Below are 5797 nucleotides of genomic sequence, written 5' to 3' on the forward strand. Positions count from 1 at the left end.
TTTACATATTTTAAATAAATTATTTGTATTTTAATATATTATTACATTTATTTAAATAATTAATTTAATAATTTTTAATAAAAAATTATATATTTATCATTTTATATAAAAATATAAATATTTATTATTTACATATTATTTCTCATTTTCGTAGCATGTATAAATGAAATTGAAAATGTGTATTTTCTATTTTAATTTTTACAATTATTCCCAGCAAAATTATGATAGAAAAAGTTTTAATGAATTTAGTTAGTATGAATTAGGGTAACTATTTTCAGGAACTTATTAAGAATTTTTGTTTTTTATTTTTTTAATATATATGAAATGCATCTAATGAAAATAAAACTTTTATATAAGATATGAAAATGTATTTATGGATATTAGATTGATTTAAACCGTTAAGATTACATATACTTAATAAATGGTATATAAACAATATATTTATAGTCATTAAATTTAAGTTAAAATATATTTGTAGTCATTATATTTATTATTTTTAATTCTCATTAAAATATAATTATTTTGTAGGGACCTATTTGTCCCTAAAAATTTAACTATTTTATGATTGAGTGATACTCTAAATTGATCCATGAAAAATTTTAAATTGAACAACTTAGTTTTCAACAAATTTTAATTACTAAATTAGTCCTTAAAATTTTATCTCATTAGAAAAATCAATCTCTAAATCATATTCCAAATCATATTATTCATTTATACGGAGGAACCGATATGAAAATTTTTTAAAAATCTTAAGCACTATTATATTTTTATTAAATAACAATCTAGATTGATTTATCCAATTTTTTAATCAAAATTTGATATGAGAATTGCTTTGTCAAACATAAAAGATTAGAGACTAATTTAGTAATTAATTTAGTGATTAAAATTTATTATAGATTAAATTATTTAACTAAATCTTTTAAAAATAGATTTGGGATATTGCTCTTTTATTGTCAAACTAAATTCAAGAACTAATTTGTTTATAGTTGCAATAAATTAGTATGACATTTTAAAATGTTTTGGGGTATTTAGTCCTTCCAAGTATGGTCAGAAACTAAAATGAATATTGAATCAGAAAACTTAAATTTAAACATTTTTTACAAATCAGACCAAATTCAAGCTAGACTACTTGCAAGCTGCCTAGTCAATTTCGGTCCGTAAGAAAGACACAACATCCAAAAGAAAAATATAACCTAAATTAGAGCTAATAATATTATTTTTGATAAACTAGTCTTTATTAACAAATATTGACAAATCAATTAGTTATAAAATAATTTAATGTAGAAGTCTACATGGGTTCGGATAAGGTGTTTAGTTAGATTCAATTTAATCCTATTTTTAATTAGGTCGTTTTTAATGTCTAAACGTGATGATTATAAATAAATTAACCCAAACTAAAAATATATTTTAGTATTATCTTAATCTAAGTAATATTATGTAACTAACTAATACTAGGTTTAACATTTTTATCATTATCAATTAACTATTTAACACAAATTAATTTCAAAAAAACTAATCTAATTTTTTTTATCTACAGTAATTAAAACAATATAACTAAATAAAAAGTTATTGCAAAAAAATATACTTACCTGTTGATGGAGATGAAATTGAAAATGATGATTATGAAGATGAGGTGCTAGAGAGTGAGAGAAGTGAGCTTCAGTTTTGAGTTCAGAAGAGAGAAGAAAGAGTTGTTGAGTATGTTGTGTTAAGGAAGAGAGAGAATGAGAGTTGAGAGTGAGAGGAAGAGAGAGAACAGGAATATTGAAGAAGAAGAAATCACTGAGTTATGGATTAAGAGATCACAGATACGTGTCGTACATGCACACAATACAGACAATCAGGGACAGATATAAATAATATTTTTTAATTAAGTAAATTTTTTAATTTTATAAAGTGGGTTTTTTTTGTGATTGTTTTTTTTATTCATTTGGTATTAAAGATGAATTTATTGCTAATTATCTAAGTTTCATTATAATTAGAGCAAGTAAAATAAATAAATAAGATAATGATAAAATTATATTATAATCTATTTTACTTTGGAGTTTGAAATCGACTCGTCATAATAAAACTAATCGCTTTAAAATATTATTTTTAAAAAACTCGCATTAGTGTAAAAATTAGAGTTGTTACATATGTGTTAACAAAATTAGGGTTATGGTTCATAAAAGGGGATAAGGGATAATATAGTAATTAAAAATCAAATTTAACCCAACAAAATTATCTTTAAGAATACTAGTTAATTATCAACTTACAAATTATTTTCAAACAGATACTCTAATTTAAAATTAAAGATAAATCAATTAATTTTCTATAATAAAAAGCACAATTTAATAAGATAACTAATTTATAATTAAATTTTTCGAAAATAATAAGTGTTAGACAGTTATCATAAAAATAATCCAATTAATTTATAAGACTTACATAATCACTAAAAATATATTTTTCACATCAATATCGATTATAACAATTTCTTAGAATAAAAGTAAGTTTTAAGAAAAGTCACTACCTCAATAACCAACTGCAATAACATAAATGCGACAATAGCAGCAGTACTAGCAGTTCCGATGACTCCCCGCAATAGCGACATCCACAAACGTAGCATGAAATTACAGTAACTCAACCCTACGACTTTAACCCTTAAAATTCTTAACAAAATATAATAGAACACTAACGGCTAGGATTCTAAAATAAGAATACTTACTGTAATCTAAGAAGGAACGAATGAATGGAGCAACAACAGTTTTGGTAGTGACTTCTGACAACGTTAACGTTGTTTCCGACGACAGAGAACTCTTTATTCTCTCTCCCATTTGTGCTCCTCTCCACGACGGACCCTGGCGACGGCGGCGGAACAGCTCAATGGCGGCAGGAGCATCTCGCTCCAACAATGAGGTCTATCTCTCTCTCTCTTCTTCACACACAGCAGCAATGATGGAGAATTTGGCTACGGCGATTGCGATGACTTCTTCTTCTATTCATCGCATCTCTCAACGCTTCCTCTCTTCTACTCATGCTTGACGGTGGCAACGGTGGCAGTGATAATCACCAGCGCCGTCTCCTTCTTCTCCTTTCCTTTCTTCTTCTTCTTGCTTGAGCACTCCCTTTTCTCTTTTCCTTTCTTTCATCCGTGTGTGAGCGTGGGGTGAGAGGATGGCGGCTGAGAAAGGAGTGAGATGTGGGTGTGTGTGTTATAGGGTAAAATTAGGGTTAGAATTTTTGAAAACTAAATATAATTATTTTTGAGAATACTATTTATTTATCAACTTACAAATTACTTTCAAATAGCAGCTACTCTAATTTTTAAATTAGAGATAATGTAATTAATATTCTTAGTTCATAAGAATTAAATTTAAATACTTTTAATAAAATAAGTTCTATAATAAAAGCTCAATTTAATGAGATAAAACATAATAATTTATAATTAAATTATCCAAAAATAAGGGGTGTTATATTTTCAATTCAAGCTAAGAAGAAAAAAATATACTCTATGACTAAAAGAGGCATTTTATCAAATACCTAAAGTGCATAAATATAGAATTTCATAAATTGCAAAAATTAGTAGAAATTACTACTACTAATTGCAAAACAGCAAAAAATAACATATTAAATAGGCAACAATAAAACATAAAATATTAAATTCAGTGATAAAAACCATAAATTTAACAAGAGTTCATAAACTAAAATAGTATAATAGAAAAAATAACAAAAAATTCTAAAAAACTAAGGTAGCAAATTAAGAATTTATAAACTAAAAACTACAAGGTTAAATTACACAGTTAGTCCCTACACTTTCAGTGAAATTGTAAATTGGTCTCTACAGTTTAAAAGTTTGTAATTGGATCTCTGAAGTAAATTAAAATTTGTAATTGGGTCCCCACTAACGTTTAGTGTGAATAGAGACGTTAAATATTGTTATTTTACCAGAATGCCCTTATCTCTCACAACGTTCTAAAGAGTCACAGTGAAAGAGAAGATAACGATCTCTCACAGCGCTCCTCTAGTATCTGTGTCCCTTTGTTAGGGTTGAAGGTTTTTTTCGAACTGTGATGGACTCAACCCAATTGTCCAAAGGAAGCTCACATCTAGGAGTATGAACAAGAGAAGACATCGATGCTTCTGTGGGGAAGAGATGGTGGTGCTCTCTTCGTCGTCTATGAACAACCCAGGTAGGAGATTTGTTGCTTGTTGTAAATTACCAAAGTGTAATTTTTTTGAGTAGATTGATAGAGAGGAAGAAGTGATGGAAAAGGGGAGGAGGACTCACTACTTTTGTGGAGATTTGCTGACACTCTGAACCTCCACTACTGTGATGAACCCAAATAAAAGATTTATATCCTGTCCCAGTAGAAGATGCAAGTTTTTTGAATGGATTGATGAAGAAGACATGGCTGGGGCTTAATCTCAATGTACCCAACACAGAAATCAAACAGAGGGATGCTCAAAACATGGTGGAGATTTTGTAAGGTTGAATGAATCTATGAATGCTGCACTACTAAAGGCACAAAAAAGAAAGATAGATAGATTAAATATAGAGATAGGACGCATGAAAGCAAGGGTAGGAAGATTGCATTCTGATTTTACATTACTCCAACAATAAATTGGCAGAGTGGAGAGTGACATGAAGAAGCAGAAACAATTGCAGAAGATGATATTGAGTTGTGTGTTGGTTGTAATATTTGCAGTGTATTGGTTTAACTAAGTTTAATGAGATAGGAGAAAAAGTGTATATGCAGTGTATTTGAATAGTGTTTAGTGCTGAATGTAATCATCTTTTTTTATCAATGACAAGTGATTCTGAAAAATTATTTGCATTCATTTGGTCCCATAGCAGAAAGCTCTAATAGACATAATATAGTGTAAAGTAGTTAACATTCATTTTAATTAATAGTCAAAGTGGTCCCCCAAAACAGCTAGCCACATGCCCAATATAACAAAAGCAACAAAACAAAACAAAAGTGGTTCATAAGCCACTGACAATATATGGACATAGGATATTGATGATTGGATTTTTGTTGGTTTAGAATTTCACAAATGAATTCTCGTTGCAAGTATAGTTCCTAAACCAAACAATAATCTTTTCATACAAAAAGTTGTTTGTCACTAAAACAAACTCCTAAATTTATAAACCGAAGTATTGAAACCTCGGGTCGTTCTCCCTAGATTAGATAACTCAAGTGTCACTAATTACTCTACCTAGGCCAAGAGGAACAAAATCTATACTATATCTATAAGAGACATTTCAACAAACACATAGAGTGCAATAGAAGTAAACATTATCAAATGCAAGAATTAAAGGAATCTATAACTACAAAAACAAGAGATCAACAATGGAAAAGTAAAGAAGAACAATTATTATGAATTACCTCTTATTGAATTGAAAGAAAATGGAATGAACAATAGTAGATCTACAACAAAGTATAAGAACAACATAAAGAAAATTACAATAAAAGAATGGAAGAAGAATGAATGTAACAACAAGGAATTGAGAAGATAGAAGTAGAAGAAGATGAATTAAAATCTAGATCTGAGAACTAAACCTAATCCTAATCCTAATCCTAGAGAGAAGAGAGAGCTTCTCTCTCTAGAAACTACTTTTAAACTAATCCCTAATATGTGGAAATGAACTAATGGTAACTAACTTCTAAAGCATGAAAGTATCTCCATTCCCCCTTCAATCCTTGGCTTAAATAGCATCAGAAATGAGTTGGATTGGGCCCACAAGACTTCTAAAATTGCTGGCCACGTTTTGCTTTAAGTGAACCAGGTGGCAGCAACGGCGCGTGCGCGCCACCAT

General features: G+C 28.7%; 1 protein-coding gene across 1 annotated transcript in view; it reads right to left on the reverse strand.

Moving 5' to 3' along the window:
- The window catches only part of LOC107465483 (uncharacterized), a 10761-nt gene extending 9031 nt beyond the window's left edge, over positions 1–1730 (reverse strand). Inside the window, exon 1 of the mRNA XM_016084462.3 lies at positions 1590–1730. The gene's annotated coding sequence lies outside the window, so the exon portion shown is untranslated. The remainder of the gene's footprint in view (positions 1–1589) is intronic.
- Between the last annotated feature and the right edge of the window lie 4067 nt (positions 1731–5797).

Source organism: Arachis duranensis, chromosome 9 (assembly GCF_000817695.3).
Source record: "Arachis duranensis cultivar V14167 chromosome 9, aradu.V14167.gnm2.J7QH, whole genome shotgun sequence".
NCBI lineage: Eukaryota > Viridiplantae > Streptophyta > Magnoliopsida > Fabales > Fabaceae > Arachis > Arachis duranensis.